Source organism: Elephas maximus, chromosome 27 (assembly GCF_024166365.1).
Source record: "Elephas maximus indicus isolate mEleMax1 chromosome 27, mEleMax1 primary haplotype, whole genome shotgun sequence".
Lineage (NCBI taxonomy): Eukaryota > Metazoa > Chordata > Mammalia > Proboscidea > Elephantidae > Elephas > Elephas maximus.
This window is the reverse complement of record NC_064845.1, coordinates 31,522,033-31,548,651: the sequence shown is the minus strand read 5'-3', so window position 1 is coordinate 31,548,651 and position 26,619 is coordinate 31,522,033. Positions and strand designations below refer to the sequence as shown.

The 26,619-nt window shown below is 41.0% G+C and overlaps 1 pseudogene; it reads left to right on the top strand.

Annotated features, from left to right (window-relative positions):
- The first annotated feature begins 4,080 nt into the window (after positions 1–4,080).
- LOC126068260 (lysophosphatidylcholine acyltransferase 1-like) lies at positions 4,081–26,610 on the top strand (annotated as a pseudogene).
- The last annotated feature ends 9 nt before the right edge of the window (positions 26,611–26,619 follow it).

Below are 26,619 nucleotides of genomic sequence, written 5' to 3'. Positions count from 1 at the left end.
AAGGAATGATTAACTGGTTGGGTTAGAGTCATATGACCATGTCTTAGCCAATCACTACAGCCAGAGAAGCAAGGTCTTGAAAGAAGCCATGTCTAAAATGGTTTGAGGACAAATATCACACAGAATTGCTGTGAGCTGGACAATCACAACAAATTTTATTTCCTGTACTACTACATGGAAACCCTGGTGGCGTAGTGGTGGCTATAGCTGCTAACCAAAAGATTGCCAGTTCAAGTCCACCAGGACTCCTTGGACACTCTACAGGGCAGTTCTACTCTGTTGTGTAGGTCGCTGTCAGTTGGGATTAACTCAGTGGCCATGGATTTGGTATGGTTTGGATACTACTACATAAGGAGCCCCGGTGGTACAGTGGTTAAGGGCTTGGGTACTAACCTAAAGGTCAGCAGTTCAAACTCACCAACCGCTCCAGGGGAGAAAGATGTGGCAGTCTGCTTCCGCAAAGACTACAAGCTAAGAAACCTTATGGGGCAGTTGTACTCTGTCCTATACGGTCACTGTAAGTCAGAATCTACTTGATGGCAGCAGGTTTTTGGATACTACCAGGTCAGGTACTTGCTCTGCACTGTATATCCTTTATCTCATTTCAGTTTTCAATAGCCTCAGAAGTGTGCCCAGAGTTACCCAGCTAGTAAATGGCAGGCCTGGATTCATGAGGGCCTTGGAAGCCAAGAAGGGTAGCTAATAAAGTAGGAAATAGGCAACTATTGATGCCTTTCAGCCAGATAATCCCCATTGTTGTTGTTAGGTGCGGTCGAGTCAGTTCCTACTCCTAGCAGCCCTGTGTACAACTGAGTGAAACAGTGCCCAGCCCTGCACCATCTTCACAATTGCTGCTAAGCTTGAGCCCGTTGTTGCAGCCACTGTGTCAATCCACTGACCCTCTACCTGTCTTAATAAAATGAGCTTTATAAAGAGTCTGAAAGACATGGAGAATGGATATAATAGACTGCCAAAGCAGCACAGAGAAACAAGGAGATACAAAAATCAAAAGTTCAGAGACTTAAGAGATAAAATTAGAAGATCCAACGTAGATCTAAAAGTTTCATTGGAAAGAAAACAGAAAATGAAGAAGAGGTACTATTCACGGAGATCATGGCTGAGAATTTTTCAGATTTGAAGAAACGCATGAGTCATCAGATCAAAGGTAGACGTTAAGTCTCAGGCAGAATAATTGTAAAAACTGAGACCTACGCATAACAGCGAAACTACAGGACACCAAACACAATAAGAAAATGTTAAAAATTACCCCTGAAAGAAGTCAAATTACCCTAAAAGGAATGACAGGGACATGCCATCAGACTTATCAGCGAAAAGAGGTGACAGAACATGGAAAATATCTTCAAAGTGTTGAGAAACCAGAACTGAGAAACAATCCCATACCTAGCTAGGCTGTATTTCAGAAGGAAGGACAAAATACATTTTCACATTTGGGACTCACAGTCCCTCACTGAAAGAAATATTAAAGGACATACCTGAACCAGAAACAAACTGAACCCTAAAGGAACAAGTGAGATGGGAGACGAAAGGGTGAACCAATAAATTAGCAAATATCCTGGTTAATCCAAATAAGTATTATTCTTTTTTAAGAGCCAGTATTTTAGAATGTAAAAACAAGGTGAAATAAAAGTATTAGTCATTAAAAATATGGTAGATGGTAGCAGGAAGGAGTTCTGAATTAAAACATTCTAAACTCCTTTTGGAAACCCTGGTGGCATAGTAGTTAAGTGCTACGGCTGCTAACCAAGAGGTCCACAGTTGAAATCCGCCAGGTGCTCCTTGGAAACTCTATGGGGCAGTTCTGCTCTGTCCTATAGGGTCACTGTGAGTCGTAATCGACTCGACAGCAGTGGTTGGTGGGTTGTTGTTGTTGTTAGGGGCCACCGAGTTGGTTCTGACTCATAGCGACCCCATGCACAACAGAATGATACACTGCCCGGTCCTGAGCCGTCCTTACAATCGTCGTTATGCTTGAGCTTGTTGTTGCAGCCACTGTGTCACTCCACCTCATTGAGGGTCTTCCTCATTGAGGGTCTTCCTCTTTTCTGCTGATGCTGTATTCTGCCAAGCATGACGTCCTTCTCCAGGGACTGATCCCTCCTGACAACATGTCCAAAGTGTGTAAGATGCAGTCTCGCCATCCTTGCTTCTAAGGAGCATTCTGGTTGTACTTCTTCCAAGACAGATTTGTTCGTTCTTTTGGCAGTCCATGGTATATTCAGTATTCTTCGCCAACACCACAATTCAAAGGCGTCAACTCTTTTTCAGTCTTCCTTATTCATTGTCCAGCTTTCACGTGCATATGATGCAATTGAAAATACCATGGCTTGAGTGAGGCGCAAGTTACTCTTCAAGGTGACATCTTTGCTCTTCCACTTTAAAGAGGTCCTTTGCAGCAGATTTACCCAATGCAGTGTGTCTTTTGATTTCTTGACTACTGCTTCCATGGCTGTTGATTGTGGATCCAAGTAAAATGAAATCCTTGACAACTTAAGTGTTTTCTCTGTTTATCAGGATGTTGCTCATTGGTCCAGTTGTAAGGATTTTTGTTTTCTTTTTGTTGAGGTGCAATCCATACTGAAGGCTGTGGTCTTTGATCTTCATTAGTAAGTGCTTCAAGTCCTCATCATTTTCGGCAAGCAAGGTTGTGTCATCTGCATAACGCAGGTTGTTAATGAGTCTTCCTCCAATCCTGATGCCCCGTTCTTCTTCATAGAGTCCAGCTTCTCGGATTATTTGCTCAGCGTACAGATTGAATACGTATGGTGAAAGAATACAACCCTGACGCACACCTTTCCTGACTTTAAACCAGTCAGTATCCCCTTGTTCTGTCCATACAACTGCCTCTTGATCTATGTACAGATTCCTCATGAGCACAATTAAGTGTTCTGGAATTCCCATTCTTCACAATGTTATCCATAATTTGTTATGATCCACACAGTCGAATGCCTTTGCATAGTCAATAAAACACAGGTAAACATCCTTCTGGTATTCTCTGCTTTCAGCCAGGATCCATCTGACATCAGCAATGATATCTCTGGTTCCATGTCCTCTTCTGAAACCAGCCTGAATTTCTGTCAGTTCCCTGTCGATATACTGCTGCAGCCGTTTTTGAATGATCTTCAGCAAAATTTTGCTTGCATGTGATATTTATGATATTGTTCCATAGTTTCCACATTCAGTTGGATCACCTTTCTTGGGAATAGGCATAAATATGGATCTCTTCCAGTCAGTTGGCCAGGAAGCTGTCTGCCATATTTCTTGGCATAGAAGAGTGAGCACTTCCAGCACTGCATCTGTTTGTTGAAACATCTCAATTGATATTCCATCAATTCCTGGAGCCTTGTTTTCCGCCAATGCCTTCAGAGCAGCTTGGACTTCTTCATTCTGTACCATCGGTTCCCAATCATATGCCACCTCTTGAAATGCTTGAACATCAACTAATTCTTTTTGGTACAATGACTCTGTGTATTCCTTCCATCTTCTTTTGATGCTTCCTGCGTCGTTTAATATTTTCACCATAGAATCCTTTACTATTGCAACTCGAGACTTGTATTTTTTCTTCAGTTCTTTCAGCTTGAGAAACGCCGAGCATGTTCTTCTCTTTTGGTTTTCCATCTCCAGCTCTTTGCACATGTCATTATAATACTTTGTCTTCTCGAGAGGCCCTGCGAAATCTTCTATTCAGTTCTTTTACTTCATCAATTCTTCCTTTTCCTGTAGGTGCTCGACGTTCAAGAGCAAGTTTCAGAGTCTCCTCTGATATCCATCCTGGTCTTTTCTTTCTTTCCTTATGACCTCTTGCTTTCTTCATTTATGATGTCCTCGATGTCATTCCACAACTCGTCTGGTGGTAGACTCCTTTTATTCAGAAGGAGGAGTGAAATATTCCTTAACTTTTGATTTTAACAAGTTATTATCGTTTAGGTTCTTTGTTGCAATTAACAGAATCCATGAAGGAATTTCTTAAAATTCTCTTCGGCAGCTCTCTGGGTCATTGGAAGGCCTAGAAAAACAAAGCTTTGGCTAAGGTCCTAGAAGTGCCCTAAACCATGCAACAGAATGAGCGTGATTAAGAAACTGCTACTGCCCCCGTGGAACACCAAATGGCAGGAGCTCAACTCTTCTTCATCGGCCCCTGCTGTCAGCATCAATGTCAATTCTGCATCAGGAGGTCGATCTTGCAACCACGGCCACCTCCGCGAGCTGAATTCCTCTTCCTCTACCAGGAAAATGGAAGCCGGAGGCACAGCTTGCACAGCTTACATCGCTTTCTCTGACAGGTGCTTCTGGTTAGCAGAGACTAAGTTATAGGTCTGCAGCCTAGCTGCAAGGGACGCAGAAAATCTGAGTTCTGACTTGTATACTAGAGAGGTGGGATCAATAACGCAAATATAGAAAGGCTGTTTAAATGATTATGGCAGTCCTGAATATGACAGGAGTCCACTACTGACGTTATCGTTAGTTACCGTTGAGGCAGCCCCTGTCTCCTGGCAACCCCCAGTGTTACAGACCAGAACTGTTCCATAGGGTTTTCTCGGCTGTAGTCTTTATGTAAGTGTATCGCCAGGCCTTTCTTCCACAGGGCCAGCAGCTGACTTAGGTTAGTAGTCAAGTGCAAGCTGTTTGTGCCACTCAGGCACTTTTCATTACTGATGCGCATGCTAAATACTTAAGAGTATTCACCAAAATAAGAAAAATAGAATGTGTAATTTCCAAACCTATACAGAATAAAAACATTACAGAGAGAAAATTTAGTGAATTGATTAGCACGTAAGAAAGAAGAAAAATGGAAGCAAATTAAAAGCATGGTAAATAGAAAAACCCAAATAAGTTTGTAGAAAGAAGTCCAAGTATATTAATCACTATAAATATAAATGAATTAGACATTAATATCAGGCATAAGAATTTAAGTTAAGAAGGATTGGTAGGATAAAGGGGTGGAATGTAGTAATTGTAAAAAGAAAAAGTCACGAAGAAAACATAAAATCTTCAACTTGTATTCACTTAACAACCTAAAGCACGACGTGGGACATAAAATCCAAAGACGCACCTGACCTAAAGGAAAATGGCTGAACTAATGCTAAGGCTCAGTATGACCTTTCACATAGATTCAAACCCTGTTGCTTAGGAACCAACCCTGTCATTAACGAAATCCTTTTCTCTGGGGTCCGGCTAAGGATGTGGATACTACGTGTCCTGGGGTCTGTAACCAAACCTTATCGAAATGCTTTGTGTTAGATCTCTTCAGAAAATCTTATATTCTGAGTGAGGTAATGTTTAACAACCTATTCCTGACAGTATCTCTCATGCCATCATCATGTCATCATTTTTTGACGGTCCTGAGACCCCCCTCTGCAAACACATACCTTGCAATTTTGTCCTTTTGCCAATGTATTCCAGTTGTATTAATGTAACCAGTGATGTTAAAAATCATCCTTTGCTTTGTCTCACCTTTAATTGACCTCAGTCACTGTAAACCAATCAGAATATTGTGTTTTCTATCTCCTTCTATGACACTATGCCTATATGTGCTTTGTACCCCCTCCCTTGGATCTGTGAGCTTCAAACTCTGAGGTTTTCATGATCTCCATTCGAATGACATACTGCCTTCAATACGTGTTTTTTATTTTACTTTAACAGAATCACAGAGTATTTTCTCTAGAACATTTGGCATAGTCTTGGCGGGATTCGGTGATGTCTTCCCCAGTGGACCAGGAGGAGCTGAAAAGCCAGAGTCAGGCACTGACAAGCTCCTGCTTTCTCGGACCCCTTGGGACCTGTCCAGACGTGAGTGCTCCCAAGAGTGAGCCCCAAGGATTTCGGGATGGATCTTTGGGATTTATCAAAGCTATTTCTCAACTTCCACTTTCCCATTTGCTACTGAACAAGTTTGTTGGAGGAATGTGTTTTCAACTACAGTTCGGGTGTTACGAAGTTGCCACTTACTGGCTGTATTCTGTTAAGTGTATTCATGCTCATCTTTCTTTTGTTTTCTGTTTGCCTATTTCTAATTCATGAGTTTTGATTTGTGTGTGTGTGTGTGTGTTCACGTGCGTGTGTGTGCACTTTAGGTGAGAGTGTACAGAGCAAATTAGTTTCTCATTGAACAGTTTATACACAAATTGTTTTGTGACATTGGTGCAATCCCCATAATGTGTCAACAGTCTCCCCTTCTCCACCTTGGGTTCCCGTTTCCATTTATCCCGGTTTTCTGACACTTTCTGCCTTCTCGCCTTTGCTTTTGGGCAGGTGTTACCCATTTGGTCTCATTTACAATCTAATTCATGATTTGAATGACTGTCTACTGAGGTGCTTTCGGATTTTACAAGCTGAAAAAATAAACAAATAAATAAAATAAGGGCACAACTCAACCTCTTAAATGCCACAAGAAAACATATCTCAACTGCAGCAAAATACTCAGATTTTTTTCAAACCCTGAAGGTGTCGAAGTTCTCAGTGTACCTTTTAAGTTTTTGGTCAGTTGTTTCTTTTCATGGTCTGGACATTTTGCAGAAATCTTGAGCATGACAAGTCCACCATCTAGTGGATGAAAAATATAACTCCCTGTGCAAATGTTTCCTTTTTTTTCCTCTAAAGGTGTATTAAGCTTAACGCACTCTTTGGTTGTCAGCATGTACAAGTGTTTAGTAAGACGGGGAATGCCACCTCCAAAGACCATAGCGGACCTCTTTCTGTGACTCCTGCCACTTACATGGCCAAAAACTGTGACCCCCATTTCAGTTCAGTATCTTTGGTGGTAGCATGTGCTTACTACAGAAAATCCCTGGCCAATTTGGGGGAGTTTTGAGCTCACTAAATTAACTTTTCTGAGCAGCGAGTTAGAGGCTAAAGGCTCTTGGACCAATCAGAACCAGTGGGAAGACTATTTTAATTCATTTTTGGAAGCTTCCAAGAGGCAAAATGATGACACTTTTGTCTACTCCAAGACACAGTGTTCAGGCAAGCAAAATAAATTACAGAATTGCAATGCCAAAGTTCTACTGTCACTACAGCATTTTCTCCTCCTCCCACTGCTCCTCTGGAGGCTGCTTCTCTGTATCCATCTATACCTTCTTGTCCTGATAATACTTTGTGTGAGCTTCCTTGTTACTCCAGGGAATCCTCAAAAGAAACCAAACTAGTAGCTACAAGAGAGACTAAAGCAGTCATTGAGATGCCTTTCAAAATAAAATATCCAAAGGCAGGGGGAAAACCTCCTGAGGTTGCTTTTGCCTCCTGGACTAAAGTGAAACCTCATGCCATTGTGAAAGAATTTCTTGATCCTTGCGAAGAGCAGCAAAAGTTTTGTCAGAAGTTTAAGGTTTTGTCAAAAACTTACGAATCTGGATGAGCAGATTTATGTAATCTATTACACATGTTACTAGAACCCTGGGGATGCTGAAAAGTGGATCAAAAAAAAACCCAAATGATTGCCATCGAGTCAATTCTGACTCATAGCGAGCTACAGGACAGAGTAGAACCACCCCATAGGGTTTCCAAGGGGTGGCTGGTGGATTTGAGCTACCAACCTCTTGGTTACCAGCCAAGCTCTTACCCACTGCATCACCAGGGCTCCATCAAAGGTGTGAGGCTAAATAGAAAAAACCTGAGAAACCATTACCTCTACAACCTAATGTCCCAGGTCTAGAATTACTAACTTAGAATAAAGTTATTTTTGCAGATCTTTCCCCAGAAGATAAACTGGGCTAAGGTTCAACCTTATAAACAGGACAAAGATGAAAATGTTTGTAACTATAGGGATTATTTAACTAAACTTTTTGTGGATCATTAGTGTTAAATTTAGAAGATGCTGGAGCCAGATCTCTTTCAATTCTATTTTTTTGGAGGGCTCCCCCCCCAAACTGTCCGATTCAATTAGACATCATCAATTAAATCAGGAAATGTTGAAACTTCAGGATTGATCTTGGCTTATAAATTAGCCCAAACCTTAGAACAAAGAGCTGGGGAATTGGAGCAGAAGGATAAAACCTGGCAGAATAAATTAATGGCATTACAGTTACAACAATTACAATCTCCAGGGTGTAATAAAGGACTCAAACCCCAGTTTGGGAATAGACCCAGGGTTCCTCAATCAGTAGTTCCTGGCATATGCTATTATTGGAAAAAGTCAGGCACACCAACCTAAAAATGTTCCCAGACCAAAGAAATTAAAGGGAATATCTTAGCTGACACAACCGCCAGACAGGCTGCTTCCCAATTACCTCTGGATTGTGACGGCCTCAGTTGCGATCAGGACGAAAAGGAGGGCAAAAGGAAATTAGGTAAATAAAATGGGGGTCTTCTTTCACTTTTTCAAAGTCTAATTTCTTAAGAAAGATAAATCAAGTAGAGTTGGGCCTGGCAAAACTTAACTCAAACCTTTGATCTTTCCTGTTTTCCTGATTTCTTGGGCATCCTTAGTAAATATCAGCAGCTGACCTCTGAGGAAGAGATTAAGGACTGGGCATGGAACGAATGTTATCCGGATCCTACTATATGCTTGTGGGCTGGTCCTGTGGACAGATTCTGTTTTGGTTCCTTGCCTTCATGTCCCCTTACTTTGAGCCTCTTTAATCGAGAAGATCAATTTGCCTGGGGAAAGCCTCATTGATTTCTTGGAACGGCATTTTTGGGGACATTTTGAGTCCACTGCCAACAACATATCTTTTAGCTCCACATCTTCTTACAGGTCAAGAACGTTTATGATGCTGAGTGCTTATGGCTCGGACCTTGATAGCCCTTCTTACTGACATTGTCCCAACAAATCCTCCATTCATAACAAATTTCACCTTTGCAGAGACTGCCCTTTAGATACACCCACCAATTTACTGATTGAAGAGTGTAGACAAAAAATTGCTGTTTGGCATGACTTGACTAGTCATCAGGCTAAGGATCCTGATGATAAGAGGGAACAATGGAAAGGGGAGGTGCCTTAGTTGTCCAGTGCCACTATAACAAAAATACTACAAGTAGATGGCTTTAACAAAGAGAAATTTATTCTCTCACAGTCTAAGAAGCTAGAAGTCTGAAATCAGTGTGCAAGCTCCAGGCTGTCTTAGTCATCTAGTGCTGCCATAACAGAAATACCACAAGTGGATGGCTTTAACAAAGAGAAATTTATTTTCTCACGGTCTAGTAGGTTACAAGTCCAAATTCAAGGCGTTGGGAAGGCTTTCTCTCTTTCAGTTTTGGAGGAAGGCTTCCCCTGGTCAAGGAGCTTCTCAGGCACAGGGACCCTGTGTCCAGAGGACAAACTCTGCTCCTGGTGCTGCTTTCTTGGTGGTATGAGGTCCCCATGACTCTCTGCTCACTTGTCTCTTTTATATCTCAAAAGAGATTGGCTTAATCTTGTAGATTGAGTCCTGCCTAATTAACATAACTGCAATTAATCCCACCTTGTTAACATTATAGGGATAGGATTTACAACACATAGGAAAGTCACATCAGATGACAAAATGGTGGGCAATCACAATACTGGGAGTCAGGGCCTAGCCAAATTGATACACGTATTTTGGGGGGATACAATTCAGTCCATGACATTCCACCCTTTCCAAAATTCATGTCCTTGCCTCATGTAAAACACACTCACCCCATTATATCATAGCAAAAGTCTTAATTCAACGCCAAGTCTGAAATCAAAAATTCCACTTCATCTGTGAAATCTAGAATACAAGTTTTCTGCTTCCAAAATGCAGTGGTGAAACAGACACAAGCTAGACATTTCCATTACAAACGGGAGAAATTGGAGGTAAAGAAGGACTAACAGGCACCAGGTAAGTTAGCAGAACAATGGCCTTGCCCTGCAGACTCTAGGTATTGGCCACACTCTCCAGATTCTAAGCAAAGGCCCCTCAGCCCTGGCACGGCAGATCTGCCCCCTCAGCTTTAGGTGCACCATTCTCTTAGGCCATCTGAGTGGCAACTCCACCCTTAGAAACTCCAGAGGCCATGGCTCCCCCATTTGAGACCCCAGAGGTCCTGGACATACCCTTTGAGACTGAAACAGCTTAGCTTCCTGTGTTCCTTGTTTCTTCAGCTTCTGCTTCTTGGTTTCTTAGCCTCTCAGCCCTTCGGGCCTCACCTCCCACATCTGCCCTACTGGGGCAAGTGTTCCAAAGCTCTTTAGGTCCACTGATAGGTGCCTGGAGGTACCCCACTCCACCAGTAAACTTCAGCCAGAAGGCACTCAGCTCTCTCATTCCATGGATCAGCAAGCCTAGCTCCACTGATAAGTTCCCAGAGGCACCTCACTCCACCAGGAAGCCTCCTGTGCAAAGGCCCATAGCACTCTCACTTCGTGGGTTGGCTCCAGCACTGTCTTGTGCCAGTTTCCTGGTTCTGCTGCTGCTGCTTCTTGCCATCTGCCCCGTCTCCAGTGTAATGGCTCTCCTTACTTCCTGAGTCCTCACCCGAATTGTCTTTGATGTATATAATAACACCAACTATCTCTTCTAGGCAAACTAGGCTTCTATTACACTTTAAAACTCTTGCAGCCGCTACCGGTTCAGTTTCAAAACTGAATCCATATTTTTTCTTTAAAATTTTTATTGTTCTTTAAGTGAAAGTTTACAAATCAAGTCAGCCTTTCACATAAAAAACTTATATACACTTTGCTAGATACTCCCAATTGCTCTGCCCCTAATGTGACAACCCACTTCCTCCCTCCACTCTTTTTGTGTCCATTCCACCAGCTTCTAACCCCCGCTACCCTCTCATCTCCCCTCCAGACAGCAGATGCCAACATAGTCTCAAGTGCCCACCTGATCCAAGAAGCTCACTCCTCACCAGTATCCCCCTCCATCTCTTTGTCCAGTCCAATCCCTGTCTGAAGAGTTGGCTTTGGGAATGGTTCCTGTCCTGGGCCTACAGAAGGTCTGGGGGCCATGACTGCTGGGGTCCTTCCAGTCTCAGTCAGATCATTAAATCTGGTCTTTTTACAAGAATTTGTGGTCTGCATCCCACTGCTCTCCTGCTCCGTCAGGGGTTCTCTGTTGTGTTCCCTGTCAGGGCAGTCATCCGTTGTAGCCAGGCATCATCTAGTTCTTCTGATCTCAGGTTGATGTAGTCTCTGGTTTATGTGGCTCTTTCTGTCTCTTGGGCTCATAATTATCACATGTCCTTGGTATTCTTCATTCTTGTTTGGTCCAGGTGGGCTCAGACAAATTGATGCATCTTAGATGGCCCCTTGCTAGCATTTAAGACCCCAGCCACGACTTTCCAAAGTGGGATGCAGAATGTTTTCTTGATAGATATTATTATGCCAATTGACTTAGATGTCCCCTGAAACCATGGTCCAGAAACCCCCGCCACTGCTACGCTGGCCTTCGAAGCATTCAGTTTATTCAGGAAACTTCTTTGCTTTTGGTTTAGTCCAGTTGTGCTGACCTCATCGGTATTGTGTGTTGTCTTTCCCTTCACCTAAAGTAGTTATCTACTATCTAATTAGTAAATACCCCTTTCCTACCCTCCCTCCCTCCCCCCTCTTGTAACCATCAAAGAATATTGTCTTCTCTGTTTACACTATTTCTCAAGTTCTTATAATGGTGGTCTTATACAATATTTGGAAACGCTGGTGGCATAGTGGTTAAGTGCTATGGCTGCCAACCAAAGGGTTGGCAGCTGGAATCTGCCAGGTGCTCCTTGGAAACTCTATGGGGCAGTTCTACTCTGTCCTATAGGGTCACTATGAGTTGGAATCGACTCGATGACACTGGGTTTGGTTTGTTTTTTTGATACAATATTTGTCCTTTTGCAACTGACTACTTTTAGTCAGCATAATGCCTTCCACATTCCTCCATGTTATGAAATGTTTCACAGATTCATCACTGTCCTCTATCGATGCCTAGTATTCCATTCTGTGAATATAGCATAATTTATTTATCCAGTCATCCATCGATGGGCATGTTGGTTGCTTCCATCTTTTTGCTGTTGTAAACAGTGCTGCAATGAACATGGGTGTGCATATATCTGTTCCTGTAAAGGCTCTTATTAATCTAGGATATATTCCAAGGAGTGGGATTGTTGGATCATACAGTAGTTCTATTTCTAGCTTATTAAGGAAGTGCCAAATCGATTTCCAAAGTGATTGTACCATTTTACATTCCCACCAGCAGTGCACAAGTGTTCCAGACTCTCCACAACCTCTCCAACATTTATTGTTTTGTGTTTTTTGGACTAATGCCAGCCTTGTTGGAGTGAGATGGAATCTCATTGCAGTTTTGATTTGCATTTCTCTAATGGCTAATGGAAGTGAGCACTTCCTCATGTATCTGTTAGCCACCTAAATGTCTTCTTTAGTGAAGTGTCTGTTCCTTTCTTTTGCCCATTTTCTAATTGGATTATTTGTCTTTTTATAGTTGAATTTTTGCAGTATCATGTAGATTCTAGAGATCAGACACTGATCGGAAATGTCATAGCCAAAAACTTTTTCCCAGTCTGTAGGTAATCTTTTTACTCTTTTGGTGAAGTCTTTCGATGAGCGTAGGTGTTTCATTTTTAGGAGCTCCCAGTTATGGAGTTCTTCTTCTGCATTGTTAGTAATGTTTTGTATACTGTTTATACCATGTATTAGGGCTCCTAATGTTGTCCCTGTTTTTTTCTCCCAAGATCTTTATCGTTGTAGATTTTATATTTAGATCTTTGATCCATTTTGAATTTGCTTTTATGCAGGGTGTGAGGTATGGGACTTATTTCATTTTTTTGCAGATGGATTTCCACTTATGCCAGCACCATTTGTTAAAAAGACAGTCTTTTCCCCATTTAACTGATTTGCGGCCTTGGTCAAATATCAGCTGCTCATATGTGGATGGATTCATGTCTGGATTCTCAATTCTGTTCCACTGGTCTATGTATCTGTTGTTGAACAAGTACTGAGCTGTTTTGATGACTGTGGCTGTATAATAGGTTCTAAAATCAGGTAGAGTGAGGCCTCCCACTTTGTTCTTCTTTTTCAGTAATGCTTTACTTATCCACGGCTTTTTTCCCTTCCATATGAAGTTGGTGATTTGTTTCTCCATCTCATTAAAAAATATTGTTGGGATTTGGATCAGAATTGCATTGTATCTATAGATTGCTTTTGGTAGAATGGACGTTTTTACAATTTTAAGTCTTCCTATCCATGAGCAAGGTATGTTTTTCCACTTATGTAGGTCTCTTTTGGTGTCTTGCAGAAGATTTTTGTAGTTTTTTTTTGTGTAAGTCTTTTACATCTCTGGTAACATTTATTCCTAAGTATTTTATCTTCTTGGGGGCTACTGTAAATGGTATTGATTTGGTGGTTTCCTCTTCGATGTTCTTTTTGTTAGTGTAGAGGGATCCAATGGATTTTTTATGTTTATCTTGTATCCTGATTCTCTGCTGAACTCTTCTATTAGTTTCAGTATTTTTCTGGAGGATTCCTTAGGATTTTCTGTGTATAAGATCATGTCATCTGCAAATACAGATACTTTGACTTCTTCCTTACCAATCTGGATGCCCTTTATTTCTTTACCTCGCCTAATTGCTCTGGGTAGGACCTCCAGCCAGAGCAAGAGTGGTGATAAAGGGCATACTTGTCTGGTTCCCATTCTAAAGGGGAATGCTTCCAGGCTCTCTTCACTTAGGATGATGTTGGCTATTGGCTTTGTATAAATGCCCTGTATTATGTTGCCAAATTTTTCTTGTATTCCTGTTTTGCTGAGAGTTTTATCATGAATGGGTGTTGAACTTTGTCAAATGCCTTTTCTGCATCAATTGATAAAATCATGTGATTCTTGCCTTTTGTTTTATTTATGTGGTGGATTACATTAATTGTTTTTCTAATGTTGAACCATCCCTGTATACCTCGTATGAATCCCACTTGCTCATGGTGAATTATTTTTTGATATGTTGTTGAATTGTATTGGCTAGAATTTTGTTGAGGATTTTTGCATCTACATTCATGAGGAATATAGGTCTATAATTTTCTTTTCTTGTGGTGTCTTTACCTGGTTTTGGTATTAGGGATATGGTGGCTTCATGGAATGAGTTTTTAAGTATTCCATCCTTTTCTACGCTCTGAAATACCTTTAGTAGTAGTGGCATTAACTCTTCTCTGAAAGATTGGTAGAACTCTGCAGTGAAGCCATCCAGGCTAGGGCTTTTTTTTGTTGGAGGTTTTTCGATTGCCTTTTCAATCTCTTCTTTTCTTATGGGTCTATTTAGTTGTTCTACCTCTGTTTGTGTTAGTTTAGGTATGTAGTGTGTTTCTAGGAATTCATCCATTTCCTCTAGGTTTTCAAATTTGTAAAAGTACAATTTTTCATCATAATCTGATATGATTCTTTTAATTTCAGTTGGGTCTGTTGAAATATCATGCATCCCATTTCTTATTGGGGCTATTTGCTTCCTCTCCTGTTTTTCTTTTGTCACTTTGGCCAATGGTTTATCACTTTCGTTGATTTTTTCAAAGAACCAGCTTTCGGTCTTGTTAATTCTTTCAATTGTTTTTCTGTTTTCTATTTCATTTAGCTCTGCTGTAATTTTTATTGTTTTCTTCTGGTGTCTGAGGATTTCTTTTGTTGTTCTCTTTCTATTCGTTCAAGTTGTAGGGATAATTCTTTGATTTTGACCCTTTCTTCTTTTTGTATGTGTTCATTTATTGATATAAATTGACCTCTGAGCACTGCTTTTACTGTGTCACAAAGGTTCTCATAGGAAGTGTTTTCATTCTCATTGGATTCTGTGAATTTCTTTATTCTATCCTTAATGTCTTCTATACTCCAGTCTCTTTCGATCAAGGTATTGTGCAGTTTCCAAGTATTAGATTTCTTTTCCCTGCTTTTTCTGTTATTCATTTCCACTTCTATGGCCTTATGGTCAGAGAAGATTCTTTGTAATGTTTCAATCTTTTGGATTCTGTGGTCTATTGTAGAGAATGTTCCATGTGCATTGGAAAAGAAAGTATACGTGGCTGCTGTTGGGTGGAGTGTTCTGTATATGTCTATGAGGTCAGGTTGGTTGATTGTGGCGTCGAGATCTTCTGTGTCTTTATTGAGCTTCTTTCTGTATGTCCTGTCCTTCATCGAAAGTGGTGTGTTGAAGTCTCCTACTATTATTGTGGCACTGTTTCTCTCACTTTTTAATACTGATAGAGTTTGTTTTATGTATCTTGCAGCCCTGTCATTGGGTGCAAAAATATTTAATATGGTTATATCTTTTTAGTATATTGTCCCTTTAATCATTATATAGTGTCCTTCCTTATCCTTTCCGATGGATTTAACTTTAAAGTCTCTTTTGTCATAAATTACATTGCCACTCCTGCTATTTTTTGATTGTTGTTTGCTTGATATATTTTTTTCCACCCTTTGTGTTTTAGTTTGTTTGTGTCTCTAAGTCTAAGGTGTGTCTCTCGTAAGCAGCATATAGAGGGATTTTTTTTTTAATCCATTCTGCCACTCTCCATCTCTTTATTGGTGCATTTAGTCCATTTACATTCAGTGTAGTTATGGATAGGTATGAATTTTTTTTCTTTAATGAATATAGTGCTATCATTTTGATGTCTTTTTTTGTGTGTTGTTGACAGTTTCTTTTTCGCACTTAATTTTATGTGCTGAATAGTTTACCTTTCCTCGTATTCCTTGTTGTTGATTTTTTTTTCTGGTGAGTCTGTATTTTTTTCTTGCATTTTATTTTCACGTGTTGGATAGTTTGTCTCTTTTGTGGTTACCTTATTATTTACCCCTACTTTTCTAAATTTAAACCTAACTTTTATTTCGGAGTATTGCCTTGTCTTTGTCTCCATATGGAAGGTCTATGACTATATTTCTTAGTCCCTCTTTATTTTTTTAATGTTGTCTTCTTTTACATAATAACATCACTTTTTCCCTGTTTTGAGCTTTTTTAAAAATAATTTTTGTTGTGCTTTAAGTGAAAGTTTACAAATCAAGTCAGTCTGTCACATATAAGCTTATATACACCTTACTCCATACTCCCACTTACTCTTGAGCGTTTTTTAAATTTTGATTTATTTTTTTGATTTCACTGTCTTGGTTGACTTCTGATGCTCCGCCCAGTGTTCTAGTCTTGGGCTGATACCTAGTATTATTGATTTTCTAACCAACGAACTCCCTTTAGTATTTCTTGTAGTTTTCATTTGGTTTTTATGAATTCCCTAAACTTCTGTTTATCTGGAAATGTCCTAATTTGACCTTCATATTTGAGACACAGTTTTGCTGGATATATGATTCTTGGCTGGCAATTTTTTGCCTTGAGTTTTTTATATAAGGCATCCTATTGCCTTGTTGCCTGCATGGTTCCTGCCATGTACTCCGAGCTTATTCTTATAGACTCTTCTTTGTAGGTGACTTTTCGTTTATCTCTAGATGCTCTTAAAATTCTCTCTTTATCTTTGGTTTTGGAAAGTTTGACTATAATATGTTTTGGTGCCTTTCTTTTAACATCTACCTTATGTGGAATTCGATGAGCATCTTAGAGAGATATCTTTTCATCTTTCGCGATATCAGGGAAGTTTTCTGCCAACAATCTTCAATGATTCTCTGTGTATTTTCTGTTATCCCTCCCTGTTCTGGTACAGTCATTCATAGGTTATTTATCTTGTTAGAGTCCCACATGATTCTTAAGGTTTCTTCATTTTTTTCAAATTCTTTTATATGATTTTTCTTGTAATATATTGGTGCCAAGTGCTTTATTTTCAACTTCAGAGATTCTGCTTTCCACTTCCTCATTTCTGCTCCTCTGACTTTCTATTCAGTTCCTCTTCTGTAATTTTATTGTTACTCTTCTGAGTTTCTAATTGCTGTCTGTCCATGGATTTTTCCAGCTTATTAAATTTTTCATTATGTTCTTGTATAACCTTTTTCATTTCTTCAACTGCTTTATCTGTGTGTTCCTTGGCTTGTTCTGTGTATCTCCTCATTTCCTTCCTGATGTCTTGAAGGGTTCTGTATATTAATCTTTTGTATTCTGCCTTTGGCAATTCCAGGAAGGCACTTTCATCTAGAAGATCCCTTGATTTTTTGTTTTGAGAGCTTGTTGAGGTGATCATGGTCTGTTGCTTTATGTGACTTGATATCTACTGTCGTCTCTGAGCCATCTATAAGTTATTGTATTAGTTTATTTTATGTTTGCTTACTGTGTTGTAGCTTTTTGCTTTGATTTGTTCTGATATTCCCAAATGGGTTGCCTGGGTGAGCTAGCTTGATTATTTTCACCTTTGGAGCTCTGATGTCCTGTCCCTGGATGGCTACAGCTGTTATCAGGTATATCAGTCTAGGGGTCCATTCAATTTTCTTGCATGAATTCAGCTCAGGTGTCCAGGTAGCCGATTATCAATATGTGGTACAGGCTTTGTCCTACAGTCTTAGAGGGGCAGGGGTGATTGTTGTAGGTACTGGTACCTGGTTGCAGCAGGGCATCTTACTCTGAACAAGGCCGGGGTCCTGAGAATCGTCCCCCACATGTCTCTGAGGAAAGCATGTCCCTGTTCCCTAGAGCCTATAGGTGGAGGGGGGGCTCTGCAGACAGACCATGGGCATCCAATGTTTTTGGTTGTAAGGACTGGGAGGTACCAGTTATCCTTGGATCCTTGTCACGGGTGGCTGGGTGACCTGAGTGGAGCCTCCAGTCCTCTAGCCCCTGATGTGGGTAGGTGAGGACCCTGTGTAATAAGCAAAGCAATGTCAAACATCAAATTCTCACCTCTCAACCACACAGCTGAAATAGTTGTAATCTGCCAAGGAGGGCCTATTCTCCTGAAATAGGCCCACACAAGTCCATGCAGAGGGGAAGGGTACTCAAAGTTCATGGACCGTTTATGCCTAGACAGGAGCCGCTCCTGTCCTGAGCTCTTCTGCTTAATGCAGCTGGCAAATTATCTTTTCCCCTAATTGCAAATTTATTCCTTCTCCAAGGCTGGGAGAATGGCTCTAGGTGCTGAATAGGGCCTATCTCAGGGCCAGGGAAATCAGCTGCTGAAGCCAGCTTGGGATCGGGGCGGGGGGTGGTGTGGTAAAATATACGCAGGTACTTACCTTTTGCCAAGAGCGCTGTTCTTCTCTGGTTCCAGAGGTATGAGTAGGCTGTGTGGCTGGCTGCTTCTCCCTGAGGAAATTGCTGCCGAACACTAGTACCAGCCTGCCACAGCCACTCCCAGGAATGGTGCCTGAGTGCTCCCAGTGATTCAGGTCCAATAACGCCTCTCTGCTTCTGAAATGTCTGTTCCTCCCCCTGACTCTCAGTTCATTTTCTAACCTGCCTTTGATGTTCAGGGCTTCTGGCTTGTCATAAATATACTCATTTCACTTGTTTTTTCAGGTCTTTGTTGGAAGAGGACTCACTGGAAGCATTTGTTTATTCCACCATTTTGGTCACTCCCTCCTCTGCATCCATATTTTAGGTATCTGTTAGAGCAGTACCTCACTCCTGGTAACAAATTCTGTCTTGGTTATTTAGGGCTGCTATGACAGGAATACCACAAGTGGATGGCTTTAAGACAGAGAATTATTCTCTCAGTCTAGGAAGCTAGAAGACTGAATTCAGGGTGCTAGCTCCAGAAGATGGATTTCTCTCTCTGTTAGCCCTGGAGGAAGGTCCTTGTCATCAATCTTCCCTTGGTCTAGGAGCCTCTTAGTGCAGGAACCTCAGTTCCAAAGGACGCACTCTTCTCCTGGTGCTGCTTCTTGATTGTATTAGGTCCCTGTGTCTATCTGCTCACTTCTGTCTGGTATGTCAAAATAGATTGGCTTAAGATACAATCTAATTTTGTATATTGAGTCCTGCCTCATTAACATAACTGCTACTAATCCCATCTCATTAACATCATAGAGATAGGATTTACAACACACAGAAAAATCACGTCAGATGACAAAATTGTGGACAGTCGCACAATACTTGGTATCGAGCTTAGCCAAATTGATACACATATTTTGCGGGGACACAATTCAATCCATGACAGGACAGTTGTAAAATTAGTAAGAATACTTTCCTTTGGGAAAGGCCAGATTCAAAACCAGTTATCTTTAAGGACTTACACATCCTTTGGTCATGACCTTTCATGTGAAGGATCATGGAGCAGGGACAAGACAATGGGAATTTTACATAAATATTTTTGGGGACACTTTGGAAGGCTTCAAATCAAGTAGCGAGGCTGTGCTCTGTTTGTTCTGAGTATAATGGAGGTAAAATCTACCAACCCTCACTAGAGGGATACCCTCATCATCAGGGTATCTCTTGGGAGATACCCATTGCTAATAGGACCTATGTTCAAATAGTAAGTGGATTTTATTCAACTAACTCCCTCCAACAGTTACACATTTGTTTTAGTTGTGATTTGCGGATATCCACATTTAGTAGAAGATCTTCCCTGTCACCAAGCTATGGCAACTTTTGTGGCTAAGAAATTGCTGGAAAATATCGTTCCCACTTGGGTCTCCAGCCATCCTTTGCAGTGATTTAGGTACCCCACTTTACTGGACAAGTGATTGCTGCTATTTGTAAAATATTTCCTGTTTTTTTGTCAGCTCCATTGTTCTTACCACACGCAGTCCTCTGGATTTGTAGAACGGAACAATGGTATCATAAAGACCTAATTGGCAAAACTTTCATCTTCAGTGTGGCTGACCTGACCCTCATAAATTGACCCCTTATGAGATAATTGCAGGGTAGCCAATGAATTTACCTTATTTATCAGGAACTGCTGATTCAGATTTGATCCAAGCCAATTTATTAAAATATTGCCAGGCCTTAATTCATTATGCCAAGGAGTATGCTCCTCAAGCAAGCATTTGATGGCGGAGGTACAATGCCTCCTCTTGGACCTAGCAACTATGTTTATTGGAGGACACACCAATTAAAGGATTCACTTGAGCCTTGTTGGAAGGGTCCATACCTATTCCCCCTAATTCATCCTTGTGTGGCTAAATTACGAGGAGTTAAGGAGTGGGTCCATTTATCTCAACTGAAAAAGTCTACAGCACCTGTTTGTACTAGAAGTCACAGAAGAACTCAAAGTGAAATTCACTTGTGTTCAAACATGAAGTAGATGACTACAAGAGTGGATGACTTACCCCAGGTCATGGAGCTGGAACATGCAGGTGGCTAAGCTTTAGACTCTGATATACTGCTATCTTTCTAGCTTTAGCTTTTCTGTATGTTATATACTTAAGAATTATTTCTTGGTAAACATTTATGCAACTTTTGGAGATTTTTGGAGTTAGTTTGGTAATTTTAACCAAACCCATTGCTGTTGAGTTCTTTCTGACTCATAGCGACCCCATAGGACAGAGTAGAACTGCCCCATAGGGTTTCCAAGGAGCACTTGGTCCATTTGAACTGCAGACCTTTTGGTTAGCAGCTGAACGTTAACTACTACACCATCAGGGTTTCCTTGGTAATTACAGACACAATTATTTTTTCTGAATGTTTGTGGTAGTATTCCTTTTCCATATGTGTGTTCTAATCATGACTCCCATTACTGCTTTAATACCTTTATTGTTTCCTTTTTCTATTGCTTGGTAAGAAAATGCTTTTATCAAATTACTTATTTCAGTAGCCGGTGCTAACAATTTAATTGAGTGCTGGATGCATCACTCTTCCCCTCAGTCTACACAAGATCATACCGATCCTTTTGCTGTGCCAGTATTAGATTATAAATCCACACCTGATTTTACTGTTGATTTTGAGAAACTCTTTAAATGGGCTATTCATGTCACATTATGGCTACTTCCAGAATTACCCACTTATCCATCAACTCCCTGTTTCAATCTTACCAATGCATGGTTAGAATGTTTTATTCTACCCACACCATGCAATCTTTTTCTTGATGGTGTTCAATATTATTCTACAGTAGTAGCAGATAGTCATTTTAAAAATAATAAAAAACTCTCAGTTTGTGCGTGACTCAAGGATCCCTGGAATTTGGAGAATTATCCATTCATGATGATTCATTAACTGCAAAGTGACTCAGAAGGGCCAATCAGTCCATCCCATTTCCTTATATTCAAACCTGGGCAGGCATGTTGTGTGCCCCATCTAGATGTGTCTTTTTGTGTGGAGGATCAGCTTATTCAAGGAAAAACTCTGGTAAGTCACTCTATATTTGGGCATTGTCATGTTTACATGGTTGGAATATATGCTAGGCCCATGTACCTTAAAGATGCTAGGAGTTACCATGAGTATTCATTCATACAATAACACCTTGCTATGGAACAGTAACTTGAAATTAATATCCATAAAGAAGATAGAACTTGTCCTCTCAGATAATCCCATCATTTATTACCCAGGATGGGGAGATCCTTCTTATGTGCTGTTGTGCCCTGGCTTGGTATTATGCAATAGAACATCCCATTAGCAATTTATCTGCCACTATGGCTAAAATTGTTGATGATGTGGCCAATGGAATGGCCGCCCAACGAAAACTTTAGAATCCTTGGCAGAAGTAGTATTGGACCATGGAATAGTTCTAGATTTCCTCTTAGCCCAGCAAGGAGAGTTTTGCTCCATTGCTAACGCCTGTTGTTGCTCTTGGATTAACTGGAGATGTTGAACAGGATATTGCTAAGATTCATCCAATGGCTGTTTGGTTACAGTCTATACCCCGTATAACTTTACCATTCTTTTTTTATATCTTCAATTGGCTACTTAATAGTGCAGGTTCTTGGTTACGGTCTCTGTTGCAAACTGGGTTAATTATTTTAACAATAATCTTTATTATTGGAATTATAAAATGTGTTATGCGATGTGCATCTACAACAGGAACTGATAACCCTGCTTCATCTCATGCTCAGAGAATTATGTATATCAACATTGCATTCAAGATCATGCTCAAAGAATTACGCATATCAACACTGCATTCAGGAACCCAAAATCAGAGAAGCCTTATGACTTATGTTAGCCATTTGAAAGTAAGTCAGGTTGTTCCTCCAATGTGGCCATACCCTATCCACTCCCTATACCGAAATCACTGAAGACAGCTGCTGAGCCATAGCATGATGGACGTACTGGAGCTGCCCAGCAACCAAGATACCGATGGTCCCTGATTATGGGGGAAAAGGGGCTTAACGTGAAAAACTAGAAAGGCATAAATTATGAAGGTTGAGCCACCACCTGGGAGTAGCATATTGACAAACTCATGCAGAAGACATTATGCCCATAACTGTGAACAAAGGATATTCTTCAGAACCCTTGATCAAAGGAACAGAATGATGTGGGATATAAAATCAAAAGAGGCATCTGATGTAAAGTAAAATGGGTGAACTAATGCTAAAGCTCAGTATAATCTTTCACACAGATTCAAACCCTGTTGCTTAGGAACCAACCCTGTCATTAAGGAAACTCTATTCTTTGTGGTCAGGCTAAGAATGTGGATATTACATGTCCTGGTGTCTGTAACCAAACCTTATTGAAAGTTTTTGTGTTAAATCAGTCCAGAAAATCTTATGTTCTGAGCAAGGTAATGTTTAGCAATCTGTTCCCGACAGTATCTGTTACGCCATCATCATGTCATCATTTCGTGATGGTCATGAGACCCTCTCCACAAACACATACCTTGCAATTTTGTCCTTTAGCCAATTAATGTATGAATTTTTTTTTTAGCTATATGTAACCACTAATGTTAAAAATCATGTTTTGCTTTCTCCCACCTTTGATTGATTTCAGTCACTGTAAACCAATCAGAATATTGTGTTTTGTAGTTCCTCCCATGGCATATAACTATGTGTAATTTGCACTCTCTCCCTTGGATCCATGAGCTTCGGACTCTGAGGTTCTCATGGTCTCCATTTGAATGACATATGTCTTTGATTTTACTCTAACAGAATTGGAGAATCTCTCTACAACAAGCATAATTTGGTGAAACTACTTGGAGAATCAGCAAATGCACCATCAAAAACTAATAGACAAAGAGACAAAAGGTTTAAATAAAATCAATAAGCTTAATATCAGCATTTACATAAAATCAGTAGTAGACAACTATCCACACCACTCCCTCAAGACAGTAAGTCCAGCCATTTTACAGGTGAATTTTACCAAACTTACAAAAGCAAACATCTTTCTTTTATTTAACAAAGTAAATAGGAAGCTAAAAACACAGGACCCAGAGACCAGGTGTGTAGTACAAAGACCTGACGCAGCAGGTGCTGTTCAGACACCTTGCCTTTTAACCCCAAACAGTTGCTGTCAGGCTGATTCTGACTCATGGAGACCCCACATGTGTCAGAGTAGAACTATATACTCCATAGGGTTTTAAATGTTTGATTTTTTTTAGAATTAGACCCAAAAGCCTTTCTTCTGAGGCACCTCTGGGTAGACTTGAATCTCCAGCCTTTCAGTTAGCAGCCAAGCACGTTAACCGTTTGTATCAACCTTCTGACATATTCAACTTTTTGATAAGTGCAGTCATTTAAGCAACAGGACCATTCAGAGCCACTTCATTTATTCAAAAAGTCTTCCACATGACTGCTTCAAGGGTATCTTGGCTGGTGATGGCTCTTCTGTGGTTCAAATCCATGCAAAATGCATATAATATACTTCTGTAAGAAAATATACAATAATTGTATGTGTAATATGATATAAACTCTGGGAGGAAAAAAAGCAAAGATCTATGAAGAATAAGAAAGACTGGAAGAAAATATACCACAATGTTAAGTGAAGTTAAGTTTGAATGACAGAAGTGTGAGTCATTTCTTCTCTTTTGGATTTTTCTTTAGTGAGAAATAATTTAGTAGTTTCCAAATATATTGATGCTTCTTATTAAACTTAAAAGCTTTTAATGGTTCTATTACTTCATTGAAACAAACAGAAAACAACTAGCAAAATAGCAAAAGAAAACCTAACCGTATCAATGAGAACATTAAAATTGAATGGACTAAACACGCAGTCCAAAGGCAGAGATTATGTGACTGGATAAAACAGCAAGATCCAACAATGGGTCTTGCTGCTTACAAGAGGAACACCTTAGATTCAAAGACACAAGTAGGTTGAAAATAAAGAATAGAAAAAGATATAGTATGTAAATAGTAACCATAAGAGAGCTGGAATGGCTATATTAATATCACATTAAATAGACTTTAAAACAAATATTACTATGGACCTTTTTGATAGTCAATACATCTAGAATATATAACAATTATAAACATCCTTCAACAACAGACCCCCAAAATGCATGAAGCAGATACCAGAAGGATTAAAAGAGGAAATAGACAATTTATCAATAATAGTTAGGACTTTCAATACCCCACTCTCAGTCATTGATGGAATAACTACAGAAGACTTTAACACTACTCATTAACTTGACATAACTGATATTTATAAAATGCCCAAGGACTGCAGAACACATGCTCTTTTCAAGTATACATGGAACATTTTCCAGGGTAGGCCTTATACAGGAGCCAAAAACAAGTCTCAATAAAATTAAAAAGACTGAAATTATGCAAAGTGTGTTCTCTGATTCTCTGACCACAATGGAATTAAATTAGAAATCCACAACAGAAAGAAATATGAGAAAACACCAAATACTTGAAAATTAACACACTTCAAAATAATCCATGCATCAAAGAAGAAAACAGACGAGACATTAAAAATAATTTGGACTTAATGAAAAAAAAAAAACACAACATATCAAAACATATGGGATGTATCTCAAGCATTGCTTGTAAAGAAATGTATAACTTTAAATGCCTGTGATAGAAAGAAGAGAAGTCTCAAATAAAAAACCTAAGCTTTCACCTTAGGAAACTACAAAACAGTGAGCAAGCTAAACACAAAGCAAGCAAGAGGGATGAAATAATACTGCAGCTGAAAGAAAAACCCAGAGAAAATCAAATAAACCAAGAGTTGGCTTTTTGAAAAGATCAACAAAATTGACAAACCTTTAACCTTTGGCTAGACTGACCAAGAAAACGAAAGAGAAGACACCGATTACCAAAATCAGGAACGAAAGAGGGGGCACCACTACCAACCCTACAGAAATGAGAAGAATTATAAGGGGTCTGCCCGCCCTCCGCCTCGGTCCGCTCGGGCTCTTCTCACGGTGGTGGCTCTGCGGCTGGGGAGACCTGCCAGAGGCCGCTCTGTCTCAGCCGCCAACTCCCCCAGCGCAGGTGCAGGTGAAGCGGTGGCTGTCACCCCCAGGGTAGAACCGCTTCATGCACGAGCTGCGCTTCAGCACTCTGCAGAAGGCCCAGATCGCCATCATGACGCTGACCCTCTTCCCCATCCGACTCCTGTTTGCCGCCTTCATGATGCTGTTCGCCTGGTCCTTCGCTTTTGTACCTTTCCTGGGATTTGCTGAGAGAGAACCAGAAGAGCCGCTGGCTTGTGGCAGAAGGTCGTGGACTTCCCGCTCAAGGCAGTCATGCAGACCACGTGATTTGCCGGCGGCTTCCACCCGGTGGCCCAGAAGGAGTGACAGGCCCTACCGACTGAGGCGGCCATCCTGACCCTTGGCACCACACCCCTCGTACTTCGACGCCGTTCCCGTGACCATGACCATGTCGTCCATCGTGATGAAGGCAGAGAGCAGGGGTATCCCCATATGGGGAACTCTGATCAAGTACATCTGGCCAGTGTGTTCGGATCAGACCAGGACTTGTGCAGGAAAACAGTGGAAGAGATAAAGAGAGGGGCTTAGTCCAATGGGAAGTTATGACAATGATTTTTCCAGAAGGTACTTGTACCAATGGGACCTGTCAAACTACCCTCAAGACTGGTGTGTTTATCCTTGGTGTTCCTGTCCAGCCTGTGGTTTTAGGATACCCAAATAAGCTGGACACGATCATGTGGACATGGCAAGGACCTGGAGTGCTGGAAATGCTGTGGCTCGCCCTGTGTCAGTTTCACAGTTAGGTGGAAATTGAGTTTCTCCCAGTTTACCACCCTTCCAAGGTGAAGAGGAGCCCGGTGCTATACGCCAGCAGCATGAGGCGCGTCATGGCAGAGACCCTGGGCGTCTCCATCATGGATTTCACGTTTGAGGATCGTTAGCTGGCCCCAGCGGAAGGACAGTCCGTCTCCCCTCCGACACTTGCCTTCTAGAATTCGCCGGGCTTGTGAGAGGCCTGGGGCTAAAGCTAGAAAAACTTGAAAAAGATCAGAAAGCGCAAAGGTGAAGAAGGGCGAGAAGACTGACTTGTGAAGTTCACGGAGTACGTGGAGGTACCCCTTTCCGACACGCTGGACTGCATGTTCTCACTGTTTGACGAGAGCGGAGGTGGCAAGATGGACCTGCGGGAATATGTGATCGCCTTGTCCGTGGTCTGCAGAGCGTCTGAGACTCTGGACACCATCCAGCTGCCATTCAAGATGTATGCATGGCAGGAGGACGGCTGCATAAATGAGGAAGACCTGTCCTGCATTCTGAAGACGGCCTTGGGCTTGGCAAGCTGCTTCTGATAGACCTCTTCAGCGGTGTGGATGAAGATGAGAAGAATCTCTTTTGCTGACAGGTTTGCACACATGTACCCAGACTTTGCAGAAGAATATCTGTATCCTGACCAGGCACGGTTTGAAACCTGCGCCTGACTCTTGCCAGCGCCAACCCCGAACAGCCTCTGTACTGACTTCAGCCCGGAAAGCACTGACCCCGGGAGAAAGCCTGTCCATAGGAAACTGGACTAGGACAGAAGG